Source organism: Chionomys nivalis, chromosome 15 (genome assembly GCF_950005125.1).
Source record: "Chionomys nivalis chromosome 15, mChiNiv1.1, whole genome shotgun sequence".
NCBI classification, from domain to species: domain Eukaryota; kingdom Metazoa; phylum Chordata; class Mammalia; order Rodentia; family Cricetidae; genus Chionomys; species Chionomys nivalis.
Window position 1 is genome coordinate 5,154,886 of NC_080100.1, and position 21,186 is coordinate 5,176,071.

Here is a 21,186-nt window from a genome sequence, read left to right on the forward strand (position 1 = left end):
AGGACATGGGAATTCCAGAAAGGAAAATGATAGGATCTCATGAAAGAGCGAACTATTCTGCCTTTTGTTTTGTTTTGTTTTGTTTGTTAGTATGGCTTAAGGTAGGTCTGCTTCACAGGTAGTCCCTTGACCAGATGATTGACTTAGATCCACTGGAGTGTTTGATCTCCAGCCAGGACAGAGGCTCTAGTCTCTTGACCACAAGCAGGATTTCCTCATGGGTCTTGGCTGCAACTGTAACAACTGCTTCCCAACACAATGACTCAGTGCCTCCTTTGCTAGGCATTACAAGATTCTTTTAGAAATTGCCTCTGCCTTGTGTGGTCTGGGGCAGACTGAGCCCATGCATTCTTCCTGTACCATCCTTCTTGCAGTACATTTTGAAAGGAGGGGGAGGGGCTCATTAGCTTCCCAGCACAGTGGGAGCCGCATTGCTAGTGTCTCGAAGCAAGACAGGGTTTCTCTGTGTAGCTCTGGCTAGTCCTGGAACTAGCTTTGTAGACCAGGTTGGCCTTGAACTCACAGAGTTCAACCTGCCTCTGCCTTCTAAGTGCTAGGATTAAAGGCCTGTGCCACCACCACTGGGCAGAAGCATTTCTTTTATGTAAGCATGCTGACACCATGGAGAAAGCTCTCCAGGTTGTTTCCCACGGACAGCAGCTGCTAACAGACCTCAAGATGGCACTGTCGAGCAGCTGAAGTCAGTCCCAAACCAGACACAATGAAGATCCTTGCTAGTTATATATCAAATTTTATAAAAATTTAAATCATAAGTCAACTTGAATTAGGTGGACTTACAATACCAAAGTTTTAAATTTTACTTATTTGAGGCTTCTGGTTCATTGCAAATTCCTGGACAAAGCTAAGAGGACATGGTTCACATACCCACAGATATGCAGCGAAGCTTACTTTCCATGCTTTTGCAAATGACTCATTGCAAAGACCCTCCCTGATGCCCCCAGCTTCACAATTACTGCAAGCGATTAATTCCTATTATTTCTCAGTGGTAAATAGGGGCCCCTCATTAGCGGGAAATGGCCATCTGCCAATGGTGGTGGCACATCTAATACCAGCACTCCAGAGGCAAAGGCAGGGGAATGTCTGTTCAAGGTCAACCTAGAGTACAGAGCAAGTCCCAGGACAGCCAGGGCTACACAGGGAAACCCTAAGTCAAAAACAAACAAACAAAAACACCTCCCCCCCAAAAAAAACAAAACAACATAGCAATCTAATCATAACTCTCCCCAACTCCAGGTACCTTTAGCTCCCTAACTGTCTCATACTTTATGAGTTAACAACTATCTTAAGCACTTATTCATGCTTCATATGCAGTTCAAGGGGGTCATTACGGCAGTCATTCCATCGTGGTGTGAAGTCACAGCAGCAGGCGGGGAAGGCATGGTGGCAGGAGGAGGAGACTGGCTGGTCACCTCACACTCACACTCCATAAGCAGAGTGTAAACAGAAAGGGACCAGACTATAAACACATTCACAACAACCCTCAGTCACCCCCTTTCACCAGTAAGGCTCCCTTTCTTAAAGGCCTTGAAGCCATTACGTTATAGTTCAGCCAGCTGGGGACCAAGACTCAAAGAACCAAGCCTAGGGGGACAATTCAGCCCTAAGGCACAATAAAGTATTGGAACTTGGGTAGTGTGAGTGAGACCAGCCGAAGGCAATGGAGAGAGAACAAAAGAGGTCTTTGATGCTTAAGTCCCTGCCCCAGCTTGCTCAAAAAGCAGGCTCTCCTCTCCCCAATTTCTCCTTCTTCCTTTCTCTTCCCTCCCTCTTCTCTCACATTCCATTTTGCTCTTTCAAACAGCAAAAGAAATTCCCTAAAGTTGAGTAATAAATAGCATGTTATAGGGAAATAATATGTGTGCAGATGATCAGTACAAGCGGACAGGCTGAGAATATGCTTGATATGCAGAGCAAGTTGCAATTAGTTCAATCCACTTTTTAAAAATGTAGGTGTCAAGTCATTAGAAAATACAAAGTTTATTTATGCTATTTATTATCAAAACAAAATATTGGTGGTGTCTTGCTGACTGCAAGTTACTATGCTGAGAAAAAATAAATACAACAGTGGCATGTGGCTAATATTCTCTACACTTTGACCAATTTGCCTCTGTGTATTATTCTCCATCTACCACACAACTAAGATTTTCTGGTGGGTGTAGAGAGGTGCCTTACCCTGTGGGTATAAAGATGAGAACTTGGGTTCATTTAGTTACTGTTCACTCATTAGAATGACAGCATTAAATTCTTCCTAGGGCTTATCACCTGGCCATGCCAAAAAAATTACATCACCAATTTAACATCACATGAGTTACCGTTTATGAAATGGGCTTTGAATCCAATCAGAAAACGATCGGTTGCTCCACACCTTTCCTGCATTATTGCTCTGTGGGCACTGCTGCTTTTGTCTGAGGCACAGCAGCAGCTGCACCTGACACTAAAGCTGCCTCAGCTGACGACTGCACCTCTGCAGCCACCGCTGCTGCCTTGGGGCTGAGGTCCTGGACTGGAAGAGCCTTCATGCTGTCTTAACTCAGGCTCTGTCCTTTATTTACCAGTAAGGATTCCAGAGCCAGGCGCTGGGTGGACACCTGCTAGCTCAGAGAGGCGGAGCTTCTTACACACCAAGAGGGATGTTACAGGAGCTCGGATGACTTCACTGGGAAAAACAACAGTAACTATGTCACAGCCCAGATCTCAGATTCCGGGTGACCAATGGACAAAGCTAGGACATGGGAAAGGTTTCATGGAGCATTTATGGTTACAGAAGATGGAGACTTATTAACAAAGGCAAGTTTCAAACACACTGCTTGAACAAACTATTAGGGGTTGCAGCAAAGAGAAGTCTCTGCTGTTCTCTGCTGACATTCTTAGTATTCACGCTGTTGTAAGTTAGGCATATGTGTTGCCATTGCAAATAATTAATGGATTCATTTAGGTTGGATAAGATATGAATTGTTGACAAATATTTTACAACACTTCTCACACTTGTGGAGTTTATAGTCAGAATGAATCATTTGACATGTTTCAAGGGTTGAAGAGGTATTTATTTCCAGTGAGAACACTGACAATTTCCTCTTGGCATTTTCTTTTTTATTGCTTTACAAACAATACCATTCAAAATTTCCACCTCCTCCCCTCCTCCCATTTCCCTCCTGCTCACCCTCCTCTCTCCCCCTCCAGTCCTAAGAGAAGGCAGGGTATCCTGCCTTGTGGGAAGTCCAAGGCCCTCCCCCCTCCATGCAGGCCTAAGAAGGTGAGCATCCAAACAGACTAGGATTGCAAAAAGCCAGTACATGCAGTAGAATCAAATCCCACTGCCATTATCATTGGCTTCTCAGTCTGTCCCCCTTGTCAGCCACATTCAGAGAGTCTGGTTTGATCACATGAATATTTTTAATATCACCATAGAATCTTCATCCAGAGATGGATGGAGATAGAGACAGAGACCCACACTGGAACACTGGACTGAGCTCCCAAGGTCCAGATGAAGAGCAGAAGGAGGGAGATGAGCAAGAAGTCAGGACTGCAAGGGGTCACATTGAAACGGTGTGATTGATCTAATGGAAGCTCACTAAGGCCAGCTGGACTGGGACTGGAAGAGGTAAACTTTTAAAGACATTTGTAGGATTCTCTCCCGTATGAACATAAAGATTAACACACTATTTCCCACATTCCACACACTTCCATGAATTGTCTTCAGAGTGAATTTTTACTTGCTTTTTATGTCACTAAGGTCTGAAGAGCAGCAAAAACATGTGTCACTCTTCACACTGCCAGGGTTTCTCTCCAGCAGGAACTTTCCTGCCGTTACTAAGGGATGCACGATAAAGAAAGGCTTTGGGACATTCCTCACACTTGTATGGTTTCTCTCTAGTGTGAATTCATGAATGCGACAGAAGATCTTTATAATGGGAATGCTGTTTGCCACATTCTACACACTTATAGGGAATGCCTTCATAATGGATATTTTTGATGTTGTCCAAGGGATAAAGATAACAGCTGGCACAGATTTCACACAGATTGTGTGCATGTGAGCCAGGGCAGTGAGATTATGTAGGAACCGGAGGAACTGTCTTTTAAGGACAATTCCTTTAAGTCTCTGAAGGGATGAAGAGGAGTAAAAACCTCTGCCACACTCTTCACACTTGTAGGGCTTCTCTCCAGTATGAACTGTCTTGTGTCTCAGAAGGGATGAGCAATAAGGAAAGGGTTTCTGACATACTTCACATTCGTATGATCTCTTTCTAGAAGGAACTTGTTGCTGTTTCTGTAGCCCTACAGAATAGTTAAATGCTCACATTCATCACACTTGTAGGGTTTCTCTCTAGAATGAACCATTTGATGTCTCTTCAGTGCTCCCTTAGAGGACAATGATTTGCCACACTTGTCACACTTGTTGGGGCTGTCTTTGGAGTGAGTTGCTTGATGTTCTCTAAGGTATGGAAATGAGGAAAAGGATTTGCCGCATTCTTCACACTTGTAGGGTTTCTCCCCAGAATGAATTCTTTGATGTTGTTTCAGCATTGAAGGATAGTAAAATGATCTGCCACAGTCTCCACACTTGTAGGTTTTTTCATCAGTATGATTTTTCTGATGTATAAAAAGTGATGAGCGAGTATTGAAGGCCTTGTGACATTCTTTACAGGTGAAGGGTTTTCCTCCTGTATGAATTCTCTGGTGTATGGAAAGATTTCTATGAGAACTAAGGCCCTTACCACATTCTTCACACTTGAACCGTTTCTCCCTTCTACGAATTCTCTGGTGGTGAATACACACTGAGTTACAAACAGTTGCCTTGTTGTAAATGTTATAATCATTGGGTGTTGTTCCTGTTGAGCAAAAGTTGAGATATGAACAAAAGCAAGGAAATGTTCTTCATATTTCCCACTCTTATATTTTTAAAAGGAAATACACATTTTGAAGCATCAATGAGAAAGTATATATTTCAAAACATATAGGCACTGAGCATAAATGACAAAGTATTGGAGGAAGAAATAATGTATCCTTCCGCTAAAATCAGGGCACAACCAAATGGAACAGACATAATGGCATAGTGTTCAATGTTAAATAGCTAAGTGCATTGTAAGGGCATTTTACTAACAGAAATAAACCCATTAAAGAACAAAGATGTTCTGTGGCCAGACACCCATTTAAACTATAAAGCAGTCAAACTTGGAAAAGAGAAAGTTAAATGTGATTGTGTGGATGTGAGATTATAAACAACTACTGAGTCCTAAATAGAGAGAGAGAATGAACATGGCATAGAAACAAGAAACTTGCGTTTTCCAATGAAGTAGAAATTCAAAGCAGAGCTCGTATGTATTTTTTAATCTTATACTATCCTTATATACTTTATCAATATGTTTTTTCCATCTACCAGTATACATAGGGAACGCATAACAAATGCTTATATTATAGGTTATACACACTTCCAAATAATACCAAAGAAGATCAAATTGCAAAGTGAAGAAAAGAAATTTGAACCCACAAAGTTTAGAAAGCTTACTGGGGAATTATTAAACAAATATTCCCAGCTACAGACAGTTTAAATCCTTGAATATGCACCCACTAAGGGCATGAATTTTATATCCTTATAACTTAGTATATGATAAAGAAAAAAGTTAGGGCTGGGCGGTGGTGGCGCACGCCTTTAATCCCAGCACTTGGGAGGCAGAGGCAGGCGGATCTCTGTGAGTTTGAGGCCAGCCTGGTCTACAAGAGCTAGTTCCAGGACAGGCTCCAAAGCTACAGAGAGACAGCTCTCAATCTCATTCTGAGATATTTGGACTCAGGATCGTCATTGCAGACTGGCATAGATCTAAGTGCCAGTGGCTAGCTGTTTTGCTTTTCAGACCTTCATGGTGAAGCCTAATTTCTGTCTCTGAGTTTTTATTAATCGTGCTTCTTTTGTTTATGCGCCGGATCATTTGTTTAACAGTAAAGATGTGTTGCTTTTGTTTGTGCCATATTTGTTTACCTCTGTGAATCTGTGACTCTTTGCCTGTCTAAAACACCTGATGGTCTAATAAAGCTCTGAACAGCCAACAGCAAGGCAGGAGAAAGGGTAGGAGAGGCAGCAGGCAGAGAGAATAAATAGGAGAAATCTGGGGAGAACAAGGACGTCAGGGGCCAGTCACCCAGCTACCCAGCCAGACAGGGAGGAAGAGTGAAAGTAAGGAAGACAAAAGCCCAAAGGCAAAAGGTAGATGTGTTAATTTAAGAAAAGCTGGTTTGACAAGCCAAGTTGATGCTGCGCATCACCGACAAATAAGGCTCGGTGTGAGATTTATTCGGGAGCTGGGTGGCGGGCCTCCAAGAGAGTAAGGAACAAAAGAGTAAGAGTGAAAAGCAACAGACAACACTTTGACATTCCAACATAGTGTCAGAAAAAAAGAAAATCCAACAACAAAGCCTACAGCAGATAACTAAAACAAAAGAGGGCTCAACTTTTCTTGCATAATAAAGAGTAATATTAAAATCAGATGTGGTCGAAGAAAGTGGTAATTGGGCTGGACGTGGTGATGCACACCTTTAATCTCAGTACTCAGGAGCAGAAAGATCTTTGTGAGTTCAATGCCAGCCTGATCTAAGTAGCCAGGGCCACACAGAGAAACCCTGTCTTGAAAACAGCAAGGACAACAAGAGGAAAACACACATGTCTCAGAGGTTTATGAGGGTTTAAGTCTCTTAACCCCTGTGTTTTCCCAACAGTGAGCTGTGCTTCTATTCACAGTGACTTCCAAGGTTTTCCTTTTTGTTGAGTTTCATTGCCATGTAAGACTCAGGGAAGGAGAAGCCAATGTGTTGGTCAGACTGAGAGTCATTTATTTGCAGAGGTTGAGAGCAGACTCATGCCAGAAAGATCCTAAAGAATGATTCTCATAGTATCATGTTTCAAGGCACATGGGAAAGCCTGTCTTTCTGCTGGATCTTTGGGTCTCAACTCTGCCCCTGAACCCCTCATTCCTACACACCTGGGTGCACTGTGGCTGCTGCTTGTCTCTCCCCATCTGAAGGCTCTGGTCTTTGCTCCAGAAATGTCACCAGGTGTGGCTTAGAGACAGCAAGACCTGTTTGTAGTAAAAAGGGAACAAGATTGAGTGTTCTTTTGGTTGGAATTGACATGTCCCTTACAGTACATGGCATATAAGGAAAGATATTATGTAATAAATGTTTGCAGAATTTCAGTTCCTTAAATGTTTTCTAACAGGTTCATCATTACAATATGTAAAAAAAAAACAACCCACAACATTCAGATTCTATGTTTTATTTAATGGAGAAAAAATTAATTCTGAATTGTGAAACACTTTAATTAACAAGAGTACTCAATGTCTCAGGCCATTGAATTTCTAGCAGTTTCACTGGAGTGAAGGAAACATATATCCAACACAGAAAGGTTAAATGACAATTGGGAGGCAGAGGCAGGCGGATCTCTGTGAGTTCGAGACCAGCCTGGTCTACAAGAGCTAGTTCCAGGACAGGCTCCAAACCCTGTCTCGAAAAAACCAAAAAAAAAAAAAAAAAAAAAAAAAAAAAAAAAAAAGAAAGGTTAAATGAAAAAGGAGAAAAACAGGGCTGGAGAGATGGCTCAGTGGTTAAGAGCATTGCCTGCTCTTCCAAAGGTCCTGAGTTCAATTCCCAGCAACTACATGGTGGCTCACAACCATCTGTAATGAGGTCTGATGCCCTCTTCTGGCCTGCAGACATACACACAGACAGAATATTGTATATATAATAAATAATAAGTAGTTTTTAAAAAGGAGAAAAACAGTAAGATGACTTTTTTAATCATTTATTTGTATTTTTTAATGTGCATTAGTGTTTGGCCTGCATATATATGCTTGAGTGTGTCAGATCTTAAAATTACAGAGAGTGGAGCTCTTAATTGGATGCTGGGAATTGAATCCCAGTCCTCTAGAGGAGCAGTCAGAGCTCTTAACCACTGGCTCATCTCTTCAGCCCCGAAACTATTCTTAATACAGTAATCTCCCAAATTCTTCAGAAAACAAAGGATATGATTCCTGCTGTTGAGATGCTCCCAATAGATACTGTGCAGATGGAGGAAGTTACAAGTTGATGGTGAAATAAGAAGTCACTACAGAGGAGATGCTCACCCAGGAATTCAAGGTGGCTGTAATTCTCCAGCATCACATCCCTGTACAGATTCCACTGAGCAGGCTCCAGACATTCCCTCTCTTCTGGAGAGAACTCGACGGCCACATCCCAGAAGGACAGCATTTCCTGAAATAAAGATCAATGAATGATACCATGCTTTAATTAAAGCCATTGATAATATAAATACCGAGGTGCATTGAGTTGATAGTTCTCCTGTCAATTTGACAATAGCTGGGGTCATTTGAGGGGAACAAAACCTAATGGAGAAAAGGCCTCTCTAAGACATTTCTTTGGGAAGCCTAGAGGATATCTTTTTATATCTGTACATGAGACAGCACAGCCCACTATGGGTGGTGCCCACCCTGAGCAGGCAATCCTTTATGGTACAGAAAAGCAGACTAGGCAAGTCAGTAAGCTGTGTTCTGTGGCCTCTGCTCCAGTACTTGCTTCAGGTTCCTGCCTTGACTTCCCTCAGTGATGGACTGTTACCGGAAGTTGGAGTCTAAAATAAACCCTTGCTTCTCTCAGCTGTCCTTGATCATGGTCTTTAGCACAAGTGTAAGGCCCCAGGCATCTCCCTCTGTCTGTCTCCTACATTCCTTCTCTTACTTGCTCTGTCTGCCCCAAAGTCCCACCTACATCTCCTGCCTAGCTATTGGCCATTTCGCTTTTTATTAGATGAATCTGGTGCCTTAGGTAGACAAGGTAAACATAGGTAAACACTGTATCTTAACATAAACAAACAATCCATAAACAAATGGAAAATCTCTTCTCAAAGTTAAACTAATATTCCCAAACAAGGACATCCCCAAGTGTTGGCTTCCTGATGTCACTAGACAATGGAAAAAAAAAACCACTCCTCCAACTTCTGTGCCTTATGATTCTTTACATTGAACATGGCTGTATCTTATATGAGTTACAATGCATTGCATTAAACATAGTAATGACACCAGGTTATTTACCTTTGCCTGAAATCACTTCTAATTCCACCAGTGCTGTCACAATTGGCAAGAATATATTTTTTTCTTTGAACAATTACTAAATTAAAATATACAGATGTCGTTGCCGGGCGGTGGTGGCACACGCCTTTAATCCCAGCACTGGGGAGGCAGAGGCAGGCGGATCTCTGTGAGTTCGAGACCAGCCTGGTCTACAAGAGCTAGTTCCAGGCAGGATCCAAAACCACAGAGAAACCCTGTCTCGAAAAACCAAAAAAAAAAAAAAAAAATACAGATGTCATTTTTCACTCTATCTTATAATTGCAACTTTTCTCCTGTCCCCCAACTCTCCATCTCAAATATGAGGTGCATTCCTCTCAAATTATTGTTACACACACACAGTACAAAACTGCATATAACTATATTTAACTTTATAATTATGAATGGCCTATTCTGTTCACTGTTGCCTGTGTGTATGTTTTGGGGACTGACCACTTGTTACTGGATGAATGTTGAGTGGGCTCATCCCCGAGGAAGACCAGTTCTCCCTCCATTAGCAGTCATTAGGTGCCTATACCTCCGTGTGGAGAGCAGATTGCCGGTGTAGGGGGTCTTGTGCCATTGTTCAGGGTTTGTTCAAGCAGTCATATTGTTGGGGTATCATGGGAGCAGCTTCCCTTCCCTTTCTAGAAGGCACAACCTCACACCTTCCTGGACACCTGACTCTCATAACTGATATGTTCCCTCTAAAGAGATACTCCCCAAGCCTTATGTGCAGCAATTGCGGTGTGGTGTATCTACTGGGTCAGGGCAGCGCACAACAATAGTTCTCTTCACTTTGTAAGCTTTTGTATTTTTCTGTAATGCTTTCTGCGTTGCAGTGAGGAAGGCCCTTGCAGAGAAGCGACAGCTACGCTTACGTAAATGCAGATCTGAGAATGAGAGTTCGGAATGCAGCTAGGGATGATGGCGGTTCAGTGGCGTTGGTACGCTCTCCTGTACAGCTTAAGACCTAACGTCATCAGAGACAGCGCCTAAGCATTGCCTCAGTCCTCCCGTCCCCTGTAAGTCCTATTGAGGAGCCAGGCAGACCTCAGAGAGTCCGAGCACAGCCTGGTCTACAAAGTGAGTTCCAGGATAGCCTGAACTGTTACACAGAGAAACCCTGTATTACAAATAAATAAATAAATAAATAAATAAATAAATAAAGGCTACATAGAAAATTATCTTTAAGTAAAGAGCAGAGATGAAATTCAGTGAAGGGCCAGCAAATCTACAAGAAACAGGAGAATGAAGCAATCTGGTAATTAAAACACCCAGTATTTCTCAAGGAAAAGAAATTGCACTGCTTGAAAGCTTCTTTGTAGCGAGTGTAGAAGGTTACCACTTCTAGAAGTGAAAAAAAAATCGACCCCAGGCTTTTCTTTTCTTTTTTTTTTCCCGAGACAGGATTTCTCTGTGGTTTTGGAGCCTGTCCTGGAACTAGCTCTTGTAGACCAGGCTGGACTCAAATTCACAAAGATCCGCCTGCCTCTGCCTCCCAAGTGCTGGGATTAAAGGCGTGCGCCACCACCGCCCAGCCTGACCCCAGGCTTTTCTAACCAAGGCAGTGGTTCTTTTTTTTTTTTTCTTTTTTTTTTTTTTTTTTTGGTTTTTCGAGACAGGGTTTCTCTGTAGCTTTGGAGCCCGTCCTGGAACTAGCTCTTGTAGACGCTCTTGTAGACCAGGCTGGTCTCGAACTCACAGAGATCCGCCTACCTCTGCCTCCCAAGTGCTGGGATTAAAGGCGTGCGCCACCACCGCCCGGCTCAAGGCAGTGGTTCTTAACACCTGGGGCAGGACCTCTTTGGAAACCTTCACCTCCAAAAATATTTGCATTACAATAAACAACCTTAGCAAAATTACATTTCTGAAGTAGCAAGGGAAGTAATTTTATGGTTGGGAGTCACCACAATATGAGGAACTGTATTAAAGGGTCACAGCATTAGGAAAGGTAAGACTGCAGAATTACGGTGTTACAGAAAAGAGGAAAAAAATGCCGGGAGGTGGTAGCACACACCTTTAATCTTAGCACTCAGGAGGATCACTGTGAGTTCGAGGCCAGCCTGGTCTACAAGAGCTAGTTCCAGGATAGGCTCCAAAACTACAGAGAAACCCTGTCTCAAAATCTCAAAAAACAAAAAACAACAAGAAAGAAAGAAAGAAAGAAAGAAAGAAAGAAGGAAGGAAGGAAGGAAGGAAGGAAGGAAGGAAGGAAGGAAGGAAGGAAGGAAGGAAGGGGAAAAAATTACCAGTGGAGAAGGGAAAGAGCCCGGAGAAGATGAAGATGGAAGCATTAACCTCTGAGAGAACTGACAAGCTCCCCAAAGCAGAAGTAACTGTGAGGATCACTCACCATATTGCCCAGTACAGCTGCCACCATTCTACGTAGGGAAGTGTCTGCCATGATGGATCTGCCATGGAAACATGAATTACATAGTTATAGTTTTAGTATCAAAATAAAAATCATATGCTTTGCTATGATTACATTATACATTAAATGTCTAGATGTATTTGCGGATTTTAATAATCTGTCCATACATTGAGTCTTCTTAAAGCAATAGTGTATGGAGTATATCCAATACAGACTTGGGTCATGGACTCTCACAGATTTGACTTAATTCCATATAGAGACCACAAAGGAGCCAATGGAACGCAGATCTGAAGAGAGGTGGTCATGCAACCACACACACCTTTCATCTCAGAAATGTTGCTTCATTCCATGATGTCTATGGAGGACACTAGAGGAGACACGTTTTTGTTTTGTTTTTTTGAGACAGAGTTTCTCTGTAGCTTTGAAGCCTGTCCTGGAACTAGTTTTTTTTTTTTTTTTTTTTTTGGTTTTTTCGAGACAGGGTTTCTCTGTGGTTTTGGAGCCTGTCCTGGAACTAGCTCTTGTAGACCAGGCTGGTCTCAAACTCACAGAGATCCGCCTGCCTCTGCCTCCCGAGTGCTGGGATTAAAGGCGTGCGCCACCACCGCCCGGCTTGGAACTAGTTCTTGTAGACCAGGCTGGCCTCAAACTCACAGAGATCCACCTGCCTCTGCCTCCCAAGTTCTGGGATTAAAGGCGTGCACCACCACCCGCAGACACTTTTATAACCAGGGTTGACAATGTAATAAAAGCCTGTGCTGCTCAGTTATGTTATTTTTTTTTAAAGATTTATTTATTATGTATACAACATTCTGCCTCCATGTATGCTGACACACCAGAAGAGGGCACCAGATCTCATTACAGATGGTTGTGACCCACCATGTGGTTGCTGGGAATTGAACTCACGACCTGTGGAAGAACAGCGGGTCGCTTAACCTCTGAGCCATCTCTCCAGCCCCTCAGTTATGTTCTTTGCATGTGTTTGACCCTGTTCAAATCTTTTGCAAGGTCTCTCCATGGCCTCAGACATAATCATTCAGATCAATCGGCAGGAACTGAATGTCATCACCCAGCACCTCCGCTCCAGGGTTTTCCAGAGATGACATGTCTAACACAGCAGGGTCATGCATGAGCTGTAAACACAGGTAACTCCTTCCCTCACACTGACACAGAGCACAGTGAATGAAGCCTGGGAGGAAAGACACAGGGCTGTCAGCAAGGGGAACTGGACTGGACCTGTGGAAGAGCAGGACCCCCCATTAGCAGTTTGCTTTACTGGTTGGCTACGCAGTGCCCCATGTGAAGGACGGTGCAGGAAGTGGTTTTGTTCTGGCTCACTGTAAGAAGCATCTGCTCACAGAGGAACCTCTGCTGTAAGGACAGGGAAGGCATCCCAGCTGCAGCTGCAAAGACCCAGGAATGAAATCACAGCAGCTGCATCAGTCAAGAACTGCAGAAGGGAAATGAAGAAATAATGGAAGGAGCAAACTGGAAGAAACCAGAGAAAACCAGAAGAAAGCCGCATCAGGTCATGACAGAAGCTAACACAGATTAATATCCAGAAAGAATAAACATTGAGTGGCTGGAGAGATGGCTCAGCATTTAAGAGCTCTGGTTGCTCTTCCAGATGTTCTGAGTTCAATTCCCAGTAAGCACCTGGTGGCTCACTACCATACGTAATGAGGTCTGGTACCCTCTTCTGGCCTGCGTACATATGTCCAGACAGAACACAGTATACAACATATATAAATAAATCTCAAAAAAGGAATAAATATGTTACAACATGGAGAAATATTCAAACAAGACAAAGTGAATACTCGCTCACAGGGTAAACGCAAATAAGTATGTAATCCCTAAAATCTAATGTCTTTAACTAAAATATCTTAGTGTAAGTTACACGTGAAATGTGTCAAGAGAAGTTAAGCACAAAACGTTCTTAAGTCAGCAAAGTGCCGGCTGCATGGGTTTGTCACAGCGCTCCTTGCAACGACATGAAAGGAATCACAGAAAGTATTCCATGTCCATAAAGTGTGTTCAAGGATTTCTCTATCACAGACTCGGGTAGCCTAGGCTGGCCTTGAATTTGCTGTGAAGCAGGGGAGGACCAGAGGGCCCTGCCTCCCCCTCACAAACGCAGAGATGACAGGGATGTGCCTCAGAGGAGACTGACGTTTCTTTTCTGTCACAGGTCTGGTTACTAAAATCCCAGGAATACACACAGGTCTGGGAGTTCTCCTCACCTGCTGACCTGACACAAAAGCCTGGCACTGTAACACAAGGCCATGAGAGCTTTTCACCTGTTCCTAGGGACCCTGCTTCTGGACCAGCTCAACAAGCTCAAGGCCACATCAAGACGTTGACACAACCATTGTGTGCCAAGCAGACATCCTGTCGTTTTTACAGTTAGTCCACCCTACATTAGGGATGGAGGACCTTTCAAAGCTTTAAGAAAACGAGATGAGGCCTGGAGTCAGCTTCTGCAGTTCCTTCTTCCTGAAGAGGGTCCCTCTGTGTGTGGGCTCTATGTGTGTTCTCTTACCCCTAGCCAAAACTTTTATGTAGCAGCTAATTCTGGAAGATCTGCTGTGTTCCAGATTTTTCCACATGCGACCTGTTGGGCATTTTCCCTCTCTTAATTCTTTAACTGACAGAAAAAAATGAACGCAATCAAGACCTCAAGACCACTACACTAGGCCGGTTACAGAGCACACAGGAGCAATCAGACTCCCCGTGTGCTCTGCAGACACTGAGAAATCTCACAGCATCCATACGAGAATGGGTCAGAAGTGAAGCGGGCTTCCCCACCAAAGCTGCTCAGTGAGCTCCCAGCTCCCCCTCAGGCGCAGGCAGTCAGCTGACCATCCTTAGCTTGCAACCCTGGACTCAGCACTGTCATGGCGCTCCCAGGCTGCTCTCCTGTCCCAGAAGCCAAGGCGGACTCGGGCTGCACGTGGAGTCCTAAGGAAACCATCACTCAGGGCACAGTCCCTGTCGCCCTCACCCCAGCTCTGACCTGCAACCTCAGGTGTCCCAGCTAGTTGAGCCCAGCACCTCCAAGGCAGCTTCTCCCTGAGCTTCTTCAGCCAGCCCAGGTCCTCTCCCTCCAAGACAGCCTCGCACCACGCACAGAGCCTCAGGCTGTGCTGCACCCTGGACCAACCTCCAAGTCAGAGACTCAACAGGAATGCACGGCAGGCCAGGCAGGACTCTCGCACAACTTTGAGGAAGACGCACGCCTGGAGACTAAAGCTGGAATAGGATTTCCTGGACGGCTTCTTGTGACGTCACAGTCTTAGGGATTACATTTCCCAGAAATCTGCGCGAAGAAATTTTAGGAACCCAGGTTTGGCGATTTCTTCCGTTGGATTTTTGCCCGCCCTGTGCAACGGTATCTCACCTTTCAAATGAAGTTGCACTTCCACAAGGTAAAGACGTTCGAAGAAGTTGTAGGCTCAGTGCAAAGGAACAGGACTGCCCTTTTCGGAGTTAATCTATCTAATAGTTACAGCAGGGCGGGGCGCACGCCTTTAATCCCTGACTCGGGAGGCAGAGGCAGGCAGATCTCGTGAGTTCGAGGTCAGCCTGGTCTACAGAGTGAGTTCCAGGACAAGCTCCAAAGCTACAGAGAAACCCTGTCTCAAAAAACAAAACAAACTCTGGAGGTAGAGGCAGGCGGATCTCTGTGAGTTTGAGACCAGCCTGGTCTACAAGAGCTAGTTCCAGGACAGGCTCCAAAACCACAGAGAAACCCTGTCTCGAAAAACCAAAAAAAAAACCACCACCAACAACAACAAAAAGCAACTTCTTTATATGCTGTCTCACAGGAATTAAAAGGACACTCTTTTCTGTGGTTTTTCAATGGAGAATAGAAAGAATGTTAGCTCACCTCAGATCGAGCACTAATGACAGGCACAGCAACAATTACACCTACTTCCCTATCTTCATGAAGCAATTAGTTTATAAATGTAGGGCCCAGCCAGGACAAGCTCAGTAGAGGCTGAAATTTTAGTAGTCTACCCTAAGACAAACTGAGACTACCCAGGCACCACCCAGGTACAGACCATCCAAAGGAAATTCCTAACATTCCAACCGTTGTAGATAGGATCACCTTCCAGCACACACCCATAGCTTTTCACCAGGACACCCCTAGACAAATCAGGGTTCCTTAATCTTAGAAATCCCTCGCCCTCACCTTTGATACTATAAAAACCCAACCCCCACTGAGCTCGGGGCTCTCCCATCACTCTAATACGTTGGAAACATGTGGACAGTACGAGTTTGCAAACTTGTGTAAGAATAAAGGCTCTTTGCTTTTACATACAGGCTCGGTCTCCCAGCTAGTTTTGCGGGGGGAGGGGGGGCACACGACTCCGTGATCTGAGCTCTCGGAATAACAATCACAGGGAGTGCAGACAGGCGTAGAGATGAGGAACAGGAACACAAAGGGCTCAAGGCAGCAACATCAACAGCACTAAAACTCTGACTGTCCTCAGAGTGAGAACTCAGGAAAGTTGCATGACTTGCAGGCAGCTCCGCTGAGGAGGGCTCTCCTCTCCTTACTGCCTATATAGCCATTAGCAGCAAGGGTCTAGTGAATCATGCAAATAACTATGAATTCCCCATGCCTATCACTTGTTCATTTCCCCAAGGGTAATGAGGCCCCCCTCCAGAATGAAATGTGTCTCTTCAGAGGAAGTTGCTGTTGGTCAGATTGCGTACACAGTCCTGATGGGGGGAGTGATGAATGCTTCTGTCTGTACTGCTTATACTGTCAAGGGCTGACATCCAAAGTATAGAGCCAGGGCGTGTTTACACGGGGTCTCCTTGCCTCAGTTATCTGCCACAGCAGCTCCCTAAGAGCCGTTAACAGACGTTTGACTCCTAAATGATTTCAGGTCTTATCAATTTATCAGTCAGTTTCAAACTGAGTTTGAAAGCCAGGCACAGGATAGGTGATCTCATCATACATAGATGTCATGGAGTGAGTCTCAGAAATACATATCTTCAAACTTTACCTTGGAGTATGACCTTTTCTTGAACATGGGGATAGGTGTTTGTAAGATTCTCCAAGATCTACCTGGACACAAGGTGATACTGAGATGACCAAGGTCTACCTGGTCCTGACTCTGTTCCTGTTTCCCTCAGTCCAGTAACCTTCTTCCACATTTACATGGATTATGCTGTCTATAACCCATGTCTTAAGGCTTGAGGGACAAGCAGTTTTCCATACCAGCCTGCTTACTGTCTCTGGACATCTGGCTGTCATCTTAATTGCTCTCTGCATTTTAGGCGTTGTTTATCCTGTTACTTATAAATGCATTCGTTGCTTAGCAGCCTCCTACGATATCAGTCATTTCTTCTCAAAATCCTCAGTGTGGCTATTTGGGTATATATCGTTGTGTATGAGGTTGTAACTTAACCCATAGCCCTATAATATCATGTGAGTGCTGATTCAGCTAAAGACAAAGCAACCATGCCCTTATTCATACATGATAGACCAATCTATCAAAAGCATAGGGGCACAGTGGGCCAATGACAATCATCCCTCTTCAATTTGTAATGTAATCTAGTATGTGTGGGGGTGCTCAGTGCCCTTGGTGCCGCTTTCTGTTGTCATGCTCAGTCTGAATGTGCTGCCTCCTCCCCTACTATAATCTCAGCCTGAGATGGCACCAACTCTGACAAACAAGTGCAAGGTGAGGAGACAGGAAGTGGGCCGATTTCTAGTGCTCACGACCACCCGTGGTGGAGGCAGGAAGGACCACCCGTGGTGGAGGCAGGAAGGACCACCTGTGGTGGCAGCAGGAGCTGCAGTGTTGGCAAGCTTGGACCACCCTCTCTATACCTTTTTCCCTTCTGAGACCACCGGCATCAAAAAGCCTGTTTTACTAAGGGTTTCTATTGCTGTCAAGAGACACCATGACCACAGCATCTCTAATACATTTAACTGCATGGCTTACAGTTTCAGAGGTTTGGTATGGTATGTCATGGCAGTGTGCAGGCAGACATGGTGCTGGAGAGTTAGCTGAGAGTTTTATATCTTGTGCAGACAAAAAGAAGTAAATTGAAACACTGGGCATATCTTGAGTACAGGAGACCTCAAAGCCCACCACCACCACTGTGGCACACCTTCTCCCAAAAGTTCACACCTACACCAACAAAGCCACACCTCCTAATAGTGCCACTCACAATGATCTCACAGGGGCCAATTACATTCAAACATCACAAAAGCTCACCAGCCAGGGAGGCCAGGGGCCAAGAAACTGCAGCCAGTGAGTGTGGGGCCTCCTTTTCAGTGCTAGAGTGTGTTACCTTTGTGGTTTTCAAGGTAGAAAAGCTCTTCTGGGTCCTAATGCCAGCTTTTTCTGCTAGGTCTCTAAGTGGGCTTCCTCTAGCTGAGATAGGATATTTATTCCCTTTGCCTCTGAGATTCCCTTGCTTTATGACTATGGTCTGCCTTGCTTTCTGTCTCAACAAGCCTAGCTACTCTTGCTTTTGTTCCAACTTTTCTATTATAGAAAACAATTGTCTTTGGGGCATGGGCAATATTACAAACCTATGAACATATGCTGTCTTATCAAACTGAAAGAGTTGATTCTGAAGCGAGGATCTGGCATCCCTACATCAGACGCAGGCATGTGCATCTGTAAGGTCTAAATCTCCTGTCCTGAGTCCGTCCACTGAGACAGGGAAAAAAGATCAAACAGCAGCCAAGACAAAGACCTTGTGTGTCTCAGAACACCTGGCAGGGACATATGTGGAGTGACGGCTGCTCATTTTCATCTCATGGAATAAAGGTGTTTGTAATAAAAGCAGATAATACATAATGAGAGTAAGAGAGACCGTCTGTCTAAAATCTCTCAGTAACAATTCCAGCATTGTAGGGTAGCAGATCTCCCTCAGCAAACTTCTGTTAGATGCTGTTGAAAGACCTGGATAAATCCAGACTCTTCTAGCAGAAAAAAAATGAGCCAAAAATCTAAGCAGGGAAAGAAGAATCAGAAATCTAGATTAGGCCGGGCGTGGTGGCGCACGCCTTTAATCCCAGCACTCGGGAGGCAGAGGCAGGCGGATCTCTGTGAGTTCGAGACCAGCCTGGTCTACAGAGCTAGTTCCAGGACAGGCTCCAAAGCCACAGAGAAACCCTGTCTCGAAAAACCAAAAAAAAAAAAAAAAAAAAAAAAAAGAAATCTAGATTAGCCCGTTCAGTGACTCTGTTTCAGGAACTAGCTGAAGATAAAGTTAGATTATAATCTTGAGAAACAGGGAGGTACCCCCTTGTGATTATCACTGGTATTTTCAGAATTTTCCAATGACGCCCTTCCTACCCCCTTTGGATTACTGTGTTATGGTTTCTTCTCCTTCTCCCAGCTACTCGGGGTCGAACTCTCTACCCCTGCATGGGAATGAGTTTCAGCCCCAGTGCACTGGTTCCTGTCAATAAACCTTGTGTGATTGCAGCAAGGACAGTCTCTCGTGAGTTCCTGGGGGTCCTGTTATCCCGAGACTTGAGTGAGAGTCTGCCCACTCTGGGGGTCTTTCACTGTAAATACATATTTAACAAGGGTTCTGACAGTGCAAGATAGTAACAGTATATACACAGGGAACGCACGCTTGTTACATCACCCTACCTGTGTAATTCGGGTTCTCTTATTAAAGTAATTACTGTACAATAACTTCATAGTGAAACAACTGCCCTCTTCATAACACCAGCTGTGCCCATTCAAAATAATCACATCTGGCCTCCTTCAATGTTTGCATGCTTCAGAAAGGAAAGATGAACAAATTATTGAAAAATAACCTGAGTATCCAATCATTCTTCCCAGCTTGGAATATGCAACTGGCCCATAAATGCATGAGGCCTTAGGGTTTACTGTAGAAGCAAGGGTATACAGGGCACAAACACTAAAGAGTGCCCGCCCACCTATCCATTGGAGGAATTGAGTTCAGTGGCCTCAGATGTCAGTGCAGGTGGGGCTGCCCTCCAAGTACCCAGGTGACTGTGGAGGCCCCAGAATGTGAGCCTGTTTCCACCTTGAAGGCCAGAGGGTTTTAGCTTGTTCAAAGTTGTTGACGAGTGTGCCTACGCGCCCTAACAGAGGGCGTGGTTACTTGTTTAGACGTCCTAGACAGTAGACAGGGTACAGGTAGATCCTCTCCACCCTGACCAAAGGTCAGAGGAGTCAAGTATGCTTCTGCTCCTTCTTTTTTTTTTCTTTTTTTTTTTTTTTGTTTGTTTTTTGAGACAGGGTTTCTCTGTGGTTTTGGAGCCTGTCCTGGAACTAGCTCTTGTAGACCAGGCTGGTCTCAAACTCACAGAGATCCGCCTGCCTCTGCCTTCCGAGTGCTGGGATTAAAGGCGTGCGCCACCACTGCCCGGCTCTTTTTTTTTTTTTTTTTTTTCTAGACAGGGTTTCTCTGTAGCTTTGGAGCTCTTGTAGACCAGGCTGGCCTTGAACTCACAGAGATTCACCCGCCTCTGCCTCCCTCCCAAGTGGGATTAAATTAATTGGTTTGACCTAGGGAGTGGCTGCCGTCAGGATTCTTAGTCTAGGGTGGGTTCACTGCCTAAACAACAGAATGCTTTTCTCATGAATTAATTGGTGTTGAGTTAGGGAAATACTGTACAATTCTTTGTAATATTCTTTATCACTAGGACTTCTCTGCAGTGTGAATGCTCAGGTGTGGGAGAGAGAGTGGGCGCATGTACAGATTTTGTGACATTGTGTCTAGTATGCCACTGGATGGTAACTGCAGAGTTACGAAGAAGGTTGAAAAGCCTCCCATATTTGTTGCTGTCCTAGATTGATTTCTGTCCGTCTGATAATAAATGGCTGGGCTAAAACCAACAAGGTGGAATAACCACTTTATTTCAAGTTATGAGTTACTGTTTCTCATTCACGGACGTCAGGACAGGAAGCCATGTGGGAAACATGGGGAATACTGCCTTGGGACTTGCTCATTCTAGTTTGTGTTCACGGCAACTTTTCTGCAGCCAAGGAATTCCTGTACAGGGAGGTGCTGGTTATCCTGGCTAGCTTCTAGTACATCAGGTAGAAATTAAGAAAACAGAACACAAGCTTACAAGCTAATCAGATAGAAGTGAATAGGTAGCTGAGAGCCCTTCGGATAATGCGGATAATGCTGGCTTGTGTGGTGTGGTTATCTTCAGCAAGATGACAGAGACGTCTGCACCTGCAGAGTTCCTCATCTTTGACGAACCTTTGTTGCTGAGGAAGACTTCAATTATTATTCAAGGCTTAGGCACAGCTTGAGTGTGTAGAGTGTCTCTGCAATAGGAAGTATCTGCAGATACTTACAGTGGGAAGAACTTGCCACAGTGATTGTTTTGTTGGCTGTCTCATCACAATGAATTCTCCAAAGGTTACATAGACATGAGGAGCAGATAAGCACTGGTCCTTTTCTGAACATGAGTATGGTTTCTCTCCGGTGAGAATTACTGAGGTTGAACCAGGACTGAATGACTACAGCACCTTCACCACAGCCTTCAATGCTTTGTCTCACTGCAGAATGAACACTACTGATGGTAGATAGTGTTGATTGAGCGGTAAAGACCTTGCTATCCCTCACATGTGCATGGCTTCCTGACTCTACGATTCATTGTTGCTGCATAAGGTCTGGATCTTCAGAAAAGGTTTTACCACACTTCACATGCCTGTGGACTGCCTATTCAGAATG

At 44.4% G+C, this 21,186-nt stretch overlaps 1 pseudogene; it reads right to left on the bottom strand.

Annotated features, from left to right (window-relative positions):
* Positions 1 to 3,952: 3,952 nt before the first annotated feature.
* On the bottom strand, positions 3,953 to 8,259 carry LOC130887663 (zinc finger protein 58-like; annotated as a pseudogene).
* Positions 8,260 to 21,186: the final 12,927 nt, after the last annotated feature.